At 41.1% G+C, this 17,799-nt stretch overlaps 1 protein-coding gene across 11 annotated transcripts in view; it reads right to left on the reverse strand.

Moving 5' to 3' along the window:
* FLT3LG (fms related receptor tyrosine kinase 3 ligand) overlaps positions 1–16,974 on the reverse strand; it is a 786,318-nt gene extending 769,344 nt beyond the window's left edge. For 4 of the 11 annotated variants that reach the window (XM_085616318.1, XM_085616315.1, XM_085616313.1 and 1 more), the window contains exon 1: positions 16,619–16,974. The gene's annotated coding sequence lies outside the window, so the exon portion shown is untranslated. Of the gene's footprint in view, positions 1–16,467 lie in introns of all 11 variants that reach the window. The other 7 variants (XM_085616319.1, XM_085616316.1, XM_085616314.1 and 4 more) reach the window with 5 other exon arrangements.
* Positions 16,975–17,799: the final 825 nt, after the last annotated feature.

The following is a 17,799-nucleotide window of genomic DNA, read 5'->3' on the forward strand; positions in this document are numbered from 1 at the left end:
TGTGCACGTGTGCGAGCGGCATTGAATGAAGCCAGAGAGGAGACGCTATGAGCGTGCACTTCGACTGTCCGTGCGCGCACATGGTTTGTCTCCCTTCTGACCGAAACCAACAACAATAGAGTCTCGGGTGCTTGGGGTGGTACAACTTTAAGTTGTCTTCCTATTTACAGACGTCGACTAAGGTCCATACAAGCCAAAATATATGGTTTGGTCATAATGAATCAGATATCAAATAATTTGTGAAAAGCAGTCCTCCTGTGTTCATAATTAAACATAGCTAAGGTGAGTTAGTTATCTCACTTTCCAATGGTGCTGTTTAATTTACCAGCATGGCTTCTACTCACAAATGGTCTGCAATACAACATTATTAAAGGTGTCCACGTGGTATTCCTGCCTGTAATGGATTATTGGATGTTGACTTTATCAACATTTTTACTCTTGCTTACAGCTTTAACAACTAATCATGGATGAAGAGCCAGGTCCCTCCAAAAGGGCAAAGAGCAAGACTTACTACTTCCATCAAGAGTGGGAGAACATTTTTTTATTTTTACAAATTAAAGACAACTGTGTATGTTTAATCTGTGGAGCAAAAGTTGCAGTCGGAAAAAGGGCAATGTTGAGAGGCATTTTTCAACAAAGCAAATGCATTTTGAGAGGAAGGTCCCTAAAGGAAGCAGCATGAGGTCACAAAAAGTGAACGAACTGAAATCTGCATTGCAGACACATCAATCTTTTTTTACAAAGCCAACGAAGAAAGCCACTGTGGCAACTGAAGCATCCTTCATAGTTACTCATCACTAGATCAAGCTCAAAGCAACATTTTCAGATGGAGCCATTGTGATGGAAGCAATACTTCTAATGGCAGAGTCTTTATGAAATTATCTCTGCTGTTTCAGATGTGCAGTTAGGGTCAAACACTATGGCAAGAAGAGTATCTGCATTATGGCCAACATGATAGAGCAGAGCAGTTAGAGCGGGATTTAAAGACATGCAAATATTTTTCTCTTTAATGTGATGAATCTGTTGATGCAAGCGATATTGCACAGTTGGCAATGCTCGTTAAAATGGTTTTTGAAAGGAGGAATTTTTAACTCTGTTGCCTCTGAAAACCACAACCAGAGGATCAGATGTCCACAAAAAGGTGAAAATGATTTTTTGAAACTAAGGAGCAGATTAGGATGGCGGGTAGACTTTAGTCCACCCGCCAACCTGGCGGTGCTGGGACCGGCTGACAGTGGTGCGGCGGTCCCGCACCTGCAATTAGGATGCCACCGCCACAGTGGCGGGGGCATCCTCCATTCCCAGCATTGTGGTGGGTGGTGCTCACAGCAACGCCCGCCACAATGCTGGGAATGCACTGTGTACATTGTCATGCACAAGGTGACAGGCACCCCCACCCCCCCAATATCCTGGGGGCCCGCAATGTGCCCGCAGGTGGACCCTAGCATGACAAATGTAGGTTAACCTTCAAGGCTTGTCCACCACTACTCATACTGAAGTTCACCTCCAGTCTTGCGGGCAGGCCTATGAAGCAGAACACCCTAGAACAACAGTGACCCTATCACTGAGATCACAGGACTCTTGAGAGCGGAGGAGGTCCATGCGGTAAGTCGTGAGGGGGTGACACACCATGAGTTACCCGCACCGGGTGACACCAACCCTAGTGACGCCACTGCTGCATACTCATATCCAATGGCTTAGCAGGGGAAACATACTGCGAAAATTCCTTTCGCTATTACCAGAAGCTTTCATGGAGTCTAGAAATGTAGATACCACACAGTTATCAAACACTGAATGGTTGCTGGATTTAGCTTTTTTGACAGATGTGTCAGAAAAATTAAATGTATTGAACTACGAGTTGCAAGGCAAAAACAAGACAATAACCAACATGATTAGTTCTGTGAAAACATTCAAATCAAAACTTAACCTTTTCATACAGCATGTACAGAAAAGTAAGAGGCAGCACTTTCCCTCTGTGCTCCAAATCCTTTCAGAAAACAAAGCTGAGGCTGAGCTCCTGGACATAGAAAAATACAGTAGCCTCCTCGTGAGGCCTATTCAAGAGTTCATTGACAGATTTAGTGATTTTGAGCAACTGGAGCCCTGTGTGATGTTGTCTTCAACCCCCTTCATGGAAGTGGATGTTAGTGACATTTCAGAGAAAATGAGTGTGCTTCTGAACCTAGACTGGAAATGGAGATTGTCACACTTCAAAATTACATGGAATTAAAATCAAAGCAACCTGACATTAATTTCTGGAGTCTTGAGGCTGATGAAATGTTTAAGAACATCCACACAGCTGCATTGAAACTTTTTTCCTGTTTATGAATCAGCATTTTCCGATATGAACTTCGTAAAATCTAACTTTCGCACACGTCTGACTGACGAACATTTAAATGACTACATAAGAGTTGCCCTCTCAAGCTGCACCCCAGATTAGAAGGGATTAGTGGACACCATGCAGTGTCAAGTCTCTCACTGAAATTATTTGTATGCATTCGGAATCAATACTTGTTTAGTCACAGTTCCTGGTGAAATCCCAAATCTAAGTATCTGTTTCATTACTAAAACCAAGATAAAAGTCGCTGCAGAGAAGAAGCTTCAGCTCCCTACAAAGTTTTTTTATTAGTTAAAAAAAAACAAAGGAATCTGTACTGCAGGCGTGTTTTACAAACACAAGAAAAAGTAGCTGGGGAGAAGAATCTTCAGCACCTTTCATATTTTTATTGCTGTACAAGAACAAAGCAGTGTTTGCTGGAGGCCTGGTTTATTGAGATCAAGGAAAAAAGATAGCTATAGAGAAGACTCTTCAGCATCTTTCAAAGTTCTTTTTAGTTGAGCAAGAACAAAGCAACATGTACTGCAGGCCTGGGTTTCAGACACCAAGAAAAAAGTAGTTGGAGAGAAGAAACTTCAGCACCTTTCCAAATGTTTATTTGTTGCACAAGATAAGAACAATGCAGTGTTTACTGGAGGCCTGGTTTATTGACATTAAGAAAAAAAGATAGCTATAGAGACGAATCTTCAGCATCTTTCAAAATTCTTTTTAGTTGAACAAGAACAAAGCAATGTGTACTGCATTCCTGGTTTACTGGCACTCCTAAAAAGTAAAGGGAGCAATGAGAATACAACTGCGAACATGATTGGTGCCATAAAAACCATAAAGTCAAAATGTAACCTTCCGAAGAATTCAGAATAAACCTTCCAAAGAATTTAGAGTGGAGGACTAAATCGGTACTTTCCCAAACAAAGCTGAAGTTCAGCTTATCTGGGAATTGAAAAACACAGCGATCTTGTCAAAGCTACAGTAGAAGAATCCATCTGCAATTATGATTCAGCAAAGCTTTGCACCGGCTGATGCCACACACTGTGACTACTTCGCAACTATAGTGACTTCTTCGGAACTGCCCCCCTCCTCGCCACGCTACCAGATTACACAGTATTAGAGGACATCATAAAGTTCCACACTGGAGGTAAGATTGCTTTTCCTGTATGTTTGTTAATTGAGCAGCATTACAATGATTATTTCAGTGACAGCTATTCATTGAAAGGTCTTACTCTTGATTTTGAAACTATGAATTGAAAGGTCTTGAAGCATCTTGACAACACAAATCCAAAGTCATTCCTTTCAGTGTTTCTAGGTAACTCTTGACTTAAGTATTTTGTTGAAACCACAGTATGGGCTCTGAAGAAATTAGGCTTATAGCCAATGAAACTGGGGGGGAGGTGTCTCTTGGAAAAAGGCACGAGTTGCTTGGGGTTTAATAGCTCACGACGATTTGCACTGACCAGAAGTAGCTCCCACTACACTAAAGGTTGGAGACTGCTGTTCTAGAATAACAACACACCCACCACGAAGGGAACACTAAAAAGTAGGTCTAACTGCTATTATTGATCAGTAGATGTGGTTAGCTAACTGAAGCGGAGAAAGCAAGAGAACCACTTATTTACCATAATGCAGTAGTGTCTAATTTACTCTAACGCAGCAGTGGCCAATTACGACAGCATAGTGATAAATTGATGCTGATGATTGCCTGTATTCGCATGACACGCCTAACTTGGAGATTATGCAAGCCTATTGTGGTGCCCGACTAACTAGTGATATAACAGCGACTACGCTAAACTCACGGTTGCTGGCAAAGAAATTAGTGATATAAGAGCGCCGAATCTTACCTAGCAACAGAAGTCTGAAGAGAAGCGAGTCTATAAATTCCAGCTGAATTGGATCACTCTTCACACACTCACATAGTACTTGCAACTAAGGAGAAACAATCTTCGGAGTTCCACCGTCTCAGGACAGGAAAAATAGGAAAAACAGGAAAATAAGACACAGTAACAGGCGAGTCTGTGCCGATGTGAGGAGAGATCTTATTACAACTGTAATAACTGCTACTCGACACTTGGACTAATAAGAGACTCTATACCATAAAAGCTACACACAGGTTACCAAGACCCGTGCAACCCACTACGTCTTCAGGTACAACAAAGAGTGATTATAGAAATCTACGAGCTTCTGTGTAACGTGATACGCTCAAGTCAATGTGAAGAGGTCACACGACCGACCACAAAAACGTGAAGATGTCTGAAAAAGAAAATAATGTTCAACACTCCGTCCATCATCCCCTTTGGTTTTGCTTTGTTCACCCTAAGTTGGCAGGGTATGCCCAGACGTGGGTCCCTTGCTCACTTTGCCACTGGATTCAAGAAAGCCTGGCTGATGAGGGTTATGAACCCGAAACCAGTCCCAGGATGCTTGTTTCCGGTCCAGGGAAAGACATGGCTTGGCAGTTCGGGCCGGACTGTTCCCATGAGGCACAGGGTCAGACTGATTTCCATATGGCCATGTCTGAACTGGGGTGGCGGAGTGAGCTAAAGAATGATGATGGATAAAACCCAGATCAGTTGACTGGAGGTGAGTGCTTGCAATGTTCAGCACTCCGTCCATCATCCCCTTTGGTTTTGCTTGGAAAAAGAAAATAAGGCCTGTCTCAAAGGGCTGCCGATCATAGGCAAACAAGATAGCAACAGCAAGAGGGAAACAATTAAGAAGCTGGCCGAGGTCCATGATTTAGCAAAATCCATCAAAGAAAATACGGACATTATGCAACACGAAATATCAGCAATCAGTTAGGAAATGAAAGAAACCAACAGAAGAATTTTGGAGGCATAAAACAGAGTAGGTCTTCTGGAAGACGAAACGTCTAAAACAAAAAAGAAAATAGATAAGTTAGACAACTCCACACAAGCGCTCTCCAGACAAATTTCGGATTTGGAGGACAGAATAAGAAGAGGAAACCTAGGCATCTTTGGAATTCCAGAAGGGTGCAAAGACGAAGCAGGGTCATGTGTCTCCTTTCTGGAAAGCCACTAAACTGTCCTTCACGAAGCCCTTAGAATTCGACAGAGCTCATAGAGTTCCTACCAGAAAGCTACCGAACCAATCTCATCCTAGACCCATTGTATGCAAACCTTTAACATTCCAGCATATCAAACTTATCTTGGCCTATATAAGGAAGAACCAACATATTTTCCGGGGCAATAACTAAATCTTCATAGCACAAGACTACTCCATGAAAACAGAAGACACAAGGAAGGGTTTCCTTGCACTTCAACCCAGACTGAAATCACTAGGATACTAATTCTTCTTTGCAGGTCCTGCTAGATACAGAGTGGTAATACAAGGCACTCCTCATCTCTTCTCAAACAGTGAAGGCCTCAAAAGGTTTCGAGATGACAACGGAGTACACACGATGGACACCTCCGCACAGTAGACCAAACCATAAATCACAGGCCGTGAGTCCTACGTCCTGAACGACACGAAACAACCCCAACTGAATGCAGCAAACTCATCAAGTATACACACACACATCCTCCGCGCAATGAGAGATACTCTCTCCTCGAACCCTGCTACCCTACATTACGTTGAAACTTCACAGACTGAAACCGTCTGCTCTAATTGATATACAGCAGACCTAAATACAGCTTACACATAGACTAGGTAATTCTGCTACCGTGCAAAGGAACGTAATGGAAAAGAGTCAACTGCTCCGGCACCAGGAACCAGAAACCTAGCATCACACTATGGGGCATATTATCAAGACAGGCGATAAAATCATCGCCGCTTTAGAGGCAGAAAACTGCCGCTAAAAGGGCGATAATGGGCTTGATAATATGCTCTATGGAATTCCAATTGAAGCCCATGTTAGATGTGAAGGACATCTAAGCGGCGATAATTTTATCGCCTGTCTGGATAATATGCCCCTTAGTTTCTGATATGTGTCGATCTGGGAGCCTGTAACTTGAACTGACAGTCCCTACCACATGGTGACGTGAGTTATAAATACATCCATGCTATTGCTATGCTAATATCATACGGTCTCAGTTGTCTCAACTTCTTAAGGCGCTATGACCCTCCCTTGAGTGCCTACAGCATGTCGATAACCCATTGAAGGCCTATAGCTAGTACTCTTTCTACTGATGAAGTGACTGTTCACAACACACATGTTACTGTTATAATACTGTTACATCTGACTCAGCTCTCTTAGGTGATTTTGGCAGCATGATACTGAACTGAAGTCCTATAACTAACTGTGTTACACCTGTTGAAGATATATGCCATTCAATATTATCCGTGATATTGTTATACCAATATTACAACGGTCTCAGCTGTCCTAGGCTCTTACGGCATTATGACACTCACTTGAAAGCTAGTATTGTTACTACTACTAGAACGAATGTTCACTACACCCATGTTATTGCTATACTACTGTTACAACTGGATCAGCTGTCTTAGGTTCTTTTGAAAACGTGATACTTCATTGAAGGCCTAGAACTAATATAATGAATATGGTTGCAGCCATTGAAGAGCTATGCCAGTTAATATTATCGCACACCAAGTTGGCATAATACATCCCATTTTTACCTACCTCAGCTAGACCTCAAGTGGTGCGGAGTATTGTTCTAAGCAGAATAGATTACTGCAATGCACTCCCCTTAGGTGTTCCAGCTGCCTTGATAAACAAATTACAAAGAGTACAGATCATGGCGGCCAAGTTGGCGCTAAATCGGCCTCATAGAGACTCGGCCTCATTGGCCTTAAAGGACCTACATTGGCTGCCCATTGCGCAAAGAGTTCAATTTAAGGCACTCTGTATCATCTACAGGGCAATACATAAAACTGGGCCAAAATTGCTGCAAAGGAAATTTGTATGGTTCTCTCCTGCTAGACACTTGCGTTCTTCCTCTGCCAATCTGATTTGTGTTCCCCATGTTAATAAAGCTCGACTGGGTGGCAGATCTTTTAGTTTTACAGCATCCAGACTTTGGAATGCTCTGCCCCCGGAGCTTAGACAACTGAACACCGTGTCACGTTTCAGGAAGGAGCTGAAAACCAGACTATTTCCCAGAGATTAGATCTGCCTATCTCAGTTAGATACAGGCAGTGTCTGATTGGTAATCTAAGCGCCAGGATACCCTTGGGGTGACAGTTGCGCTATACAAGTGTACCTTACATTACATCAGTTATTGCTGCATCTGACCATAATCCACTTGAATAAAAAGGAATAGTTACTGATGTTCAGCCTTTAACAAATCGTGTTTAGCTAGTTTACCTAGTTGAGCAAGTTTAGCATTCTTATCTCACAAGACCTTTAGTTAATCTCAGTAAGCTTAGTTTCGTGGGAGAAGTAACTTCCATGTCGAACAGCATCTCCGAGAAGGAAGCGTCTTCCTGCTTCGCCACTTCTAAGGGGGAGGAAGGGAGGGCTAATGGGAGGGGGAGGGCAAAGGGGTTTTGTATTGTATGTATGTGTGTCTTTTGTATTTTTGATTACTTGCTGGTTTTATCATTGTTATGATTTTACACAATTTTTTTCTGTTTTATTTCATTAATTGGATCAAAGAAACTTTGGTGCATTCAGAAAAGGAAGACAAACAGACTTGGACAAAGGGCAGCTAAAGAGATATCTGTGGTAGGCTTCTTAAAGGGTAAACTATTGTTAATGTTCATAATTATTGATTAAAGGTTTTACAAACGACAAAATGACATCCCCAACTCAACAAACCACTAAAATAATATCACTTAATGTTAAAGGCCTAAACCATCCGGAAAAGAGGAGAAAGATTTTCGATTATATCCAGAAACAAAAGGCAGGCATAATCCTTCTACAAGAAACTAAACTAGACATCAACACTGTCAATCTCTGAAAGGTCAGCAATTCATAGATGTAGCAGGCTCTGCTTCAGTACGCAAGAAGAATGGTGTTTTAACACTAATACCTAGGAAAGCCAGAGTAGACGTAGCTTCACATACTACTGGTAAGCAAGGAAGATGGATCATAACAAAACTAACTAGGAACAACTCTGAACTTTGCATAGTTGACATTTATACCCCGACAAATGACGAACTAGAGTTTTGGGAAGAGATTGGAGAACAGATTAATCAGATCCCCGACTCAGTCACACTCATATAGGAGGGGGATTTCAACCTCCCAATGGATCCAAACCTTGATAGGAACTCAAGCTTCAATTTCAGACCAAATAAAGTGCATAAAACACTAATAAAACTTTGTAGTAAATTCAATACCATAGACACATGGAGATTACAGAACCCGACAGGAAGGGAGTACATATTCTATTCCCATCCATATAACTCATGCTCCCATATAGACTATCTTTTGATTTCAGGGAACTCAATTAGCAGAATTGACCAAACAACTGTAGAACCGAGAGTCATCTCAGACCACTCATGCATATCACTATGCATTACAGACTTAACACGTTCGTTAAAAGAACAACTATGGAGATTTACTGATGACGTTTTAACCACAGCACAAAACAAAGTGCTTATTAAAGAAGCGATTACACACTATTTGAAAGAAAAAAGGGAAAATGAGACATCACACCTTACCAGGTGGGAGTCACTGAAATCCATGATAAGGGTAGTTATAATTAAAATTAAATCAAATATGAACAAAGAGACCAATGCGAAATTACACACCCTGGAAAAGAAAGTCTCGGAACTAGAGAAAATCCATGTAATTAAAAAGGACCCACAAACGCTAAACAATATACAAAACAAAAAATATAAATATAATAAGATTGTTAGCACCAAAGCAGGAGTATGGGTCAATAAACAAAAAGCTTTAAGCTAATAAGGCCGGGAAATCCCTAGGCTCATACCTCAAGTTTAAAATAGCGTCAATGCAATTAAAGACAATACCAGTACTATCCATACTAATCCACTCAAAATCGCTGACACATTTTGGATGTTCTACCAACAATTAAATGACGCCAAAACACGGAACTGAAGCCCTCGAAGATTAAAGAATTTCTTGAAAATATCACACTCAACTCCTTATCTGATGAAGAAATGAGCTCCATCAATGGCCCTATTACCCTCCATGAAGTAGACGTCGCCATTAAAAAGCTAAAATTAGGTAAAGCCCCAGGCCCGGACGGTTACAATACACTCTTCTTCAAAACATTTGCCTGCCAGTTAAGACAACCCCTCTTGAGCCTATTCTACTAATTTGCAAACACAGGCAAAAGCACAGGCACCCCAGCAGAAGCAATCATAACAGTCCCATCAAAAGTAGAGAAAGACAAGCTCCTCACAAAAGATTATAGGCCGATATAACTAATAAACCTTGACTGCAAAATATACGCCATGATATTGTCCATCCATCTGCATAAACATATTAGTAAACACATCCATCCATGTTTCCTTACACATAGGCTCTCTAGCGATAACACCAGAATGTTTTGCCATGCAATTGAAAAAGCTAAACAGATCGTCTCCCCTACTGGTGCGATCACCCTAGACTCCGAAAAAGCGTTTGATAAAGTTGACTGGGCTTTCCTGCGTGTGATACTAGAAAAATTCAACTTGGGTAATCCACTGATACAAATGATCATGGCACTATATCATGAACCTAGAGCCAAAGTAAGAGCGGGTGGAACAATTTCCCCCTCTCTCTCATTAAGTCAAGGCACCAGGCAAGGATGCACTCTCTCCCCATCACTTTTCCTATTAGCTATAGAGCCGTTCCTCCAACATTTGAGGGAAAACATAGAAATCCTGGGGTTAGAATTTGGCAATACTATCTTCAAAGTGGCCACTTATGGAGATGATGTCTTGATCATCACTAGAGAGGCTTAGACTGCTATACCAGCCCTTATGAACACAATACAGGAGTTCTCTGAAGTCTCAGGCTACACGCTTAATAGAGATAAAAAAGAAGTTAAACTTCTAAACTCCCTGGGCAGTAAGGATATCCTAGGAGATACAGGATTGTCATGGCAACCAGGGCCAATTAAATAACTAGGACTATTATTCACCATTGACCTCAGAACTACACTACACGAGAACACAATATCCACCTTTAAGAAAATCTCTGATCTACTGGACGGATGGTCACCACAATTTCTATCATGGTGGGGAAGGAAAGAAAGAATTAAAATGATGATATCCCCACTAATTAATTACCTCATTAGTATGCTCCCGATGACTTAATCAGAAGACTTCTTAAGAAAGACTGACAACGCCTTCACCAATTTTATGTGGCAAGGGAAAAAAAATAGGATTTCGCTGGTAAAACTCAAAGAGACAAAAAAGAAAGGAGGTATAGTTCTCTCCAACTTTAGACGTTACCAAACAGCCTTCCTGTGCAAACAAGGAGCAGCATGGTTTGTTGAGAACCCACATTATCGTCCCATATGGCTGGAAGTCAAAACACACCTAATTAAGAATATCCCCCTCCCTGCCATCATGACAAAGCACATGTCCTTCCTACAACATATATATTATCCAAAACACAAAGCAGGCGCTTCTACGTTTAGAAAAACACTCTGCTACCAAACTCGGCAATGCCAACATGAACGCAATTTGGTATGACCCCAAATTAAGAATAGGTAACAACCTAATCTTTAGGCAAGACTGGTCAAAGAAAGGTGTTAACTTTAAACAAGACTGATATAAGGACTACTCCCCTAAACCATTTTCCAAACTACAAACTGAGAAGGATCTGACTAGCATGGACCTGTACAAATTCTTGAAACCTAAAGTCCAAATGTCAAAACACCCTATAAAACTAGTCGATCCCTCTCTGCCCAATAGACTGTCGCAGCTCCTCAAAAACGGCCATGCAGTTTCCAACATATGTAAACTACTCCTATCCAAACCATGTAAGAACCTTACAGTCAACGAAAAGAAATGGGAAGCAGAGCCCAACTCCACATGTAGAGAATTTAACAGGGAACGCTTACATATGACTCCCTTTAGGAACAATGTTTTTCCCATACTCTCCCAAACTAAGTACATGATTATAAATAGAGCTTACTGGACTCCAGCTAAACTACACAGGCTTAACCTTATTCAACAGGCTTAACCTTATTCAATCTCCCTTATGCTGGAACTGTGAATCCCACACAGGGGACCTCCCACATATGCTATTTTATTGCCCGATCTTGCAACCGTTCTGGGATAAGATTTATGAATACATAAAACACACTGTACACATCAAACTGAACAGAGAACTCTCAGATATTTTGCTAGGATACTTACACCCACAAATACGCAACGACAACAAACTAGATCTACTTGACTTAATACTCATCTTAGCGTGCAAAATAATCCTGGGCAACTGGAAGAACTTCAAACAAATCAACTTCAAGATCTGACAGGAATGTCTTTTCCTGAAAGGTGCTGATAACACTGTCCTACAGCTCTCCTCCATGAGTGCAAATCACAGAAAAATGTGGAAGGTCATGGACTCATCCTCCTTCATTTATAAGCCTCCGTGAGGCCCCTAGAGAATCGACCTCTTCAAGACACGCACCACCCAATACATCACACTCATCTTGAAGATCTGCCACAGTTGTCTCTCTCTCTCTCAATACACCCTTGGAACCTTACAGCAAGCCATTGGTTTTATTTTACTTTACTACATCGTTTCATTATTGGTACAGCAGACTTTTCAATAAGCAGTTTGGACGGAGATACTCACATCCTGGAGGGCGAACCACTGTATTGAAATTCATGCTTTTCAACATATCATTATCTTATTATTGTCTCTATTGTCACAGGAATGTTTAACATACATTTTGATATTACAATTCTAGAGAACGACTGAGATCCTCGCCAATACCCGCCTGCATCTCTTACTGCTCATTTCACTTATTTTCTGTTTGGTACTTATGTTCCTTATGTCCATTTTCTCCTTGCCTTTTGTGTTTCATTTCGCAAAAGTTTCAATAAAAACTATTTGAAATAAAAAAAATTAAAAAATGACTGAGCCTGTGCTACTACACAACTCCGTGGGACGTGTCTACTAGATGTCCTGGGGTCAAAATAAGCAGAACTGAAGCAGGAGAGATTTGCATTGAAAGAGAAAAAGCTGTTTGACATAATCACTAAAGCTAAACTTCCACGTTTTAATTGCCATAGTAAGAGTTTCATTCAACTAGCCACTACTAAACAGGTTACAAAAAACCTTTCCCAAACACACAGAGTGGAGAAGTGTGGCTCAATGGTTAGAGCGGCAGACCCTGATGCAGAGTTCTGGCCTGGGACCAGAGTTCAATCCCCCGCCTCGGCGGGTCTTGGATTCAATTTCCTCGGACCTGATAATTCTCGCCTCGGTGCCTATTCTAATCATGGTTCCCACGCTGCAACTCTGGGCAATAGCTTGCTTAATCTCCACAACGGCCCCAGCAGCGCTGGGATGCCCGTCTTCACCATGGGGATGCCCAGGAGTGGACATTTCACAGGGAAAGGCCAGGAAGGGTTCCACAGCTGTATAAAAGCGCCAGGATGCCCCCGTTGGGAGTGGCAGTGCGCTATACAAGTACAAACACATTTACATAGATGTAGCAAAAGAAATGGGTGAATTTATGAAGGACATCATGTCGCATGATCTTCTCTGAACTAACGCATTATTTGATGGAGTTGCTGCAACCAAACCAGTGAAGCCCAAACTCGTACAAAAGCTCGGGAAAAAAATTCACCTGAAGAATTTCAATTCGACAAGGTGTCTTCATTGAAAACTGCCGTTGTTGTAGACTATATGTCACAATTGCGAAGTCAAGATTTAATCCATGCAAAACCTCAGAGAGGTCTTTCAGACTGTTCTACAGATATCAAAGTCACTGTGCACCTTGCAAGAACTGCACATTGTCTTTGACAGTTATCTTGAACTATCTGTCAAAGAATGTAAGAGAATCAGATGAATGTTTACACGTGGAACAATTGACCTTGACTGCATCAAAATGTAGACACCTATACCTGTGCTACTTGACTAACTTTGGTCAACAACATCAAACAAGATGAACTTGCAGACGTTAACATTGCTGATGCGTTAGTGAACACTGAATTTCCAATTATTGCAAGTGGAATGATTGTCAATGAGGAGTTGGTGCTGGCGGGGATATATTCAAAAGGTACAAATCATATTGTTCAAGAAGTTAACAGCAAATTGGAGGAAGCTGACCTTCGTGTTGTGCCACATGATGAGTGGGCTGTTCGAAATGGTTCCAATCGAGTCATTGTACTGTCAAATGGCACTGATGTTATTAATGTGCTAATTAGATTTGCTGCAATGTTCATAAGTAAAGGATTGTCAGAGTTATCGATACGTCATGGAATAGGCGAGAAAAGACACTTAATCCTGCTTCATATTCTGTAAAATAAAATTGACCCAGAGATGCTCAGTGTTTTTATAAAGCCACATATTGTTACGGGTGATGACACTATGAGCAAAGTTGGAACAAAGCCTGGAGCTTTAGCTGCTGAACCTGCAAAGTTTCTAAAAGGATTTACTGAGACAGAAGAAGAATGTGACTTTAAAGACGTAGAAAAATACTTTGTATGTTTGCTAAAAACAAGTTCGGACTGTCACACATTTGACAAACTTCGGTACAGTGTGTTCAAGAGATCAGTCCCACTAAGTGACCTTCAGCCAACATCAAATTCTGTGCATGTACACATTAAAAGAGCGTTGTACTTAATCAGAAGATGTGTAAATGTTTTGGATCATGCATATGTAGCGAAAGATCCGTGTGAATTTGGCTGGGAAGATATTCTACCCATAGAACTTACACCTACCTGTACTTGCAAAACCTGTGGTTCAAAAAGATGCTCTGTCGATATGCTCTTCTCTAATGTTCAACATTCTACAAATGTACCACGAGTGATTACCGAAACAAACAGAGTGAACTATGTAAATGTGTCTAAAACAGGAGTGATAAACTTTTTCATATTCAGATCATAAACATTGTTTGGTGTATAGATAAACGGGTTAAAAATAATTATTATTGGTTTCCTTCCTATATATGTCTCTTCTTCAGCTATAATAGCCGCCATTTAGGAAAATGTTGGAAGGGTTGCTCTGAGGAGTTTTTTCTGTTAGTATAAGACTACTTGACCCCCAAAACCTATGTATTGACCCCAAAATTAAGTATAAAGGCCACATGGTTCCTGAACTATTACATATCACTGCAACACAGCTACCATTTTCAAAAATGTTGTCCAGAAAAATTTGGCCCGGCTCAGCAATTTCCTACCCAAGCTAAATTACATCTCTAAAGATACAAAAACACAAATCAAGAATTAAAATCTTTTTACAAATATTTTTTCACTGAGGCATATCAGGGGGACGGGATTATGAAGGTTATACTAGTGGTTTTAAATGGGCATAATAGCCGGTTCCCATGATTTTTGCCCACAACAGGACACTTCAAGGAGTCATATATGTCTATCTCGCTGTTTATGATAGTGTGTTGCACTGTATTTTAACACATTTTTGTCCTTGAAAGTATGAGCCATATCCATATTTAATGAAATTGTACATTGTGTACTGTAAATACATACATTATGTGCGAATAGGTATTAAAGTTTAACGAGTACACAGGGAGTGGGAGCTCACCTTACGAATTTCATATTTTTTTCGAGATTTTCATTGGTTATGAAACCGGCCGGCAGTTATAACGGCTGTGCACCTGACACATTTTGCCATACACTCTTTCCAAAGACAACATGTTTTTACACATGCAATACATTATACAATGTATAATATGTGTAATGTTAGAAAATTCAAAGAAAAGCATTGCAAATTGGCCGAACCCAAAACTAGTTAAAACACAAGACAGAGCACAAAAAACTGCTAACTAGCAGCATCCACACACACACTCCATTCCATAAAACAAACCCCCTAATCAGTCTTCATTCTGAAACACATTCACAAACATACAAGCTTCACAACCCATACAACACATATCAACACCTTTACACAAAAAGAAACAATTACTCGGCTACTATTTGAATTCAATCTTACTCCAATGCATTGCTCACTCAATTATACAAATTCCTACATACTCAACATACTTAGCTTCCCGTTCAAATTGTATTTATACAAGTGATAACGTAGAAGCTAAGGTTAAGGTAAAGCCTTGAATTTCTTTAAAGGTTTGTGTTTGTGCCACTATACACACACCTTTTAACATTGACGCTTCTTTAAGTTTAGTTTTACAAGAAATGTCCTAATGCCCATAGGAAAGCATAGACATCATGGCAGTAAATGAAGGCCAGGGAATAGTGATCTGCATTTACAAAGATTGGCATGCAAGTATAATTGCCTTTCGTGGTCTTAATATGTCAGATGAAGCATTCTTTTCAATGAGATGCATGCTAACTAGCGTGACTGGATTCAATAGATATGTGACCGAATTCCATTCTGTGCCATGAGGTGGAGCTAGAGAAACAATTATGTAACACAACTGCACTGAAGCAAGCTGTCATAGGAAAGCTTTTCTACTGAGGGTTACTGGAATAAAAATTGCTTTCAACCGCAGAAGCTCTGGATTTTCGGCTACTTTTTCTTTTGACACCCTATAATGTGTCGTTAATTAAATTATAGGGGAGCAGACCAAATAATAATGTTAGTATCTGGAGTTTGTGGTCTCCTAGTTAACTTTTTTTGGGGGGGGGGGGGGGGGGGGGGGGGGTAGTTTGAGCAAAACCCCAGTTAAATTGCAGGGAGGTATGGCTGTGTCCCATTACCGTGGATGATGGTTAAGTATCACTTTAAAATGCATTTGAATTACAAAGATAAAGAACCATCTGCTTAAACTATACCAGTTGCGAAATGTGCGCGTAATTCTATTGCTTTTGGTTGTAGTTTGTACATTTGCAGATCGGAGGCAGTCCGCGGTGACAATCGCCACGCAGGAACAACCGGACGGTGCTCGTGTGTCTACAGAGCTCTTAAGACCCACGCAAAATAATAATACAATAAATCGGGTACATTCTGCACCTTTTATTTACAGAACTGGGAAACGGCAAACTTCGTACACAGCGCTATACAAAAATCAAAGTACCATTACTATTATAGTGTTTGATGTACAGTTCGTGAAAACGACTTTACGCCATACAAGAAAAAGAAGTTAAACGAATTCAGGAACCATTTACAATACCTGCAATTTGCGAGTGCGCTCCATTTGACCGTGTCCATGGAATGTGTCCATGGTCTGCAGTCGTGCGCAGAACAGAAGAGTTTTCAGAAAATGAATGGACATGTTCTGTTGTAGCATCAACAGAAGAACTCAGAACAAGCACACGTCTCACCTCCAATAGACAGTGGGGGTACCCTTCATGTCAGATACGTCAGTGGGAGTGAACTTTTCCTGACAGGTACAAGACTGCACGGGACTGTCTCGTGTCGGAGACAGCAGCCACGCCGGGTTACTCTTTCTCATGTCGGAGAAATGCAGCACAGGAAGTGGCTTTATCAGGCCGGGTAGATAAAACACTAGATGGGGGCTTTCTCGTGGAGTTTCGTTTTTGGCACAATGGCGGAAGTATGCTTATTTCACACCCACTGGTGCTCTGCTTTCTCATGTTACACACGCCAGTGCGCGTGCACTAGTTTCGCATGCCAGATATATCAGCACGCACGCTCTCTGATGTCAGGGACAAAAGCCACACTTGGATACGCTTTTTCAGGTTGAGGAGATAAAAAGCTATATGCGCACTTTCTCATTTCGGAGACAAAAACGCCACACTTTCTCACATCAAGGAGATACAGGACTGGACATGCACTTTCTCGAGTCAGCAGTTTATCAAGATTCAGTACCATGCTTACGTCAGACCCACTGCGGTACACTTTCTCAAGTTACTCGCAGAGTGCCAGTGCACGTTCTCATGCCATGCCAGCTACAACACTGGACGCGCGCTTTCCAATTGGCGGAACAAGATGGAACACGTGCACGTTCTCATGTCCGGGCAAGATATGATTCACAATTTTCCATGCCACACACTCCGCTGTAGTGTACTGTCTCGTTTCGAACACACTGGAGGAAGTACACTAATGCCATGTCAGTGTGAGTCCCCACCTTCGTCCCGGATAAAACAGTCGACAAGCAATATCTCGTATTATGTACAAGACCCATCACTTGGCGTGGGCTTTCTCGTGTCAGACAGCCCAGTAGGGATTCCCAGACAACTGCAATTGAACTGTTCCAAAACTTTATTCGACAATTAAGTCATAAAAGTAATATATAAAAATCATTTACAAAAATACAAACTAAAATACAAAAAATCATTACAGATTTATATAAGTACCTAAAACATGATTAAGCTCTATACATGTTAAATGAGCCAATCTCTTTAAAATCAAGTATAAAACAAACAGTTTTCAGATTTGTACAGCAATATGTCACCATCCCTTAGTTTAAGTAACAATGCAGCAATGCATCCTAAAATGAAAATGTTGCTTGATCAGGGGCTATGCATATTCAGTGGGCACT

This window comes from Triturus cristatus, chromosome 7 (assembly GCF_964204655.1).
Source record: "Triturus cristatus chromosome 7, aTriCri1.1, whole genome shotgun sequence".
In the NCBI taxonomy this organism is placed as follows: Eukaryota; Metazoa; Chordata; class Amphibia; order Caudata; family Salamandridae; genus Triturus; species Triturus cristatus.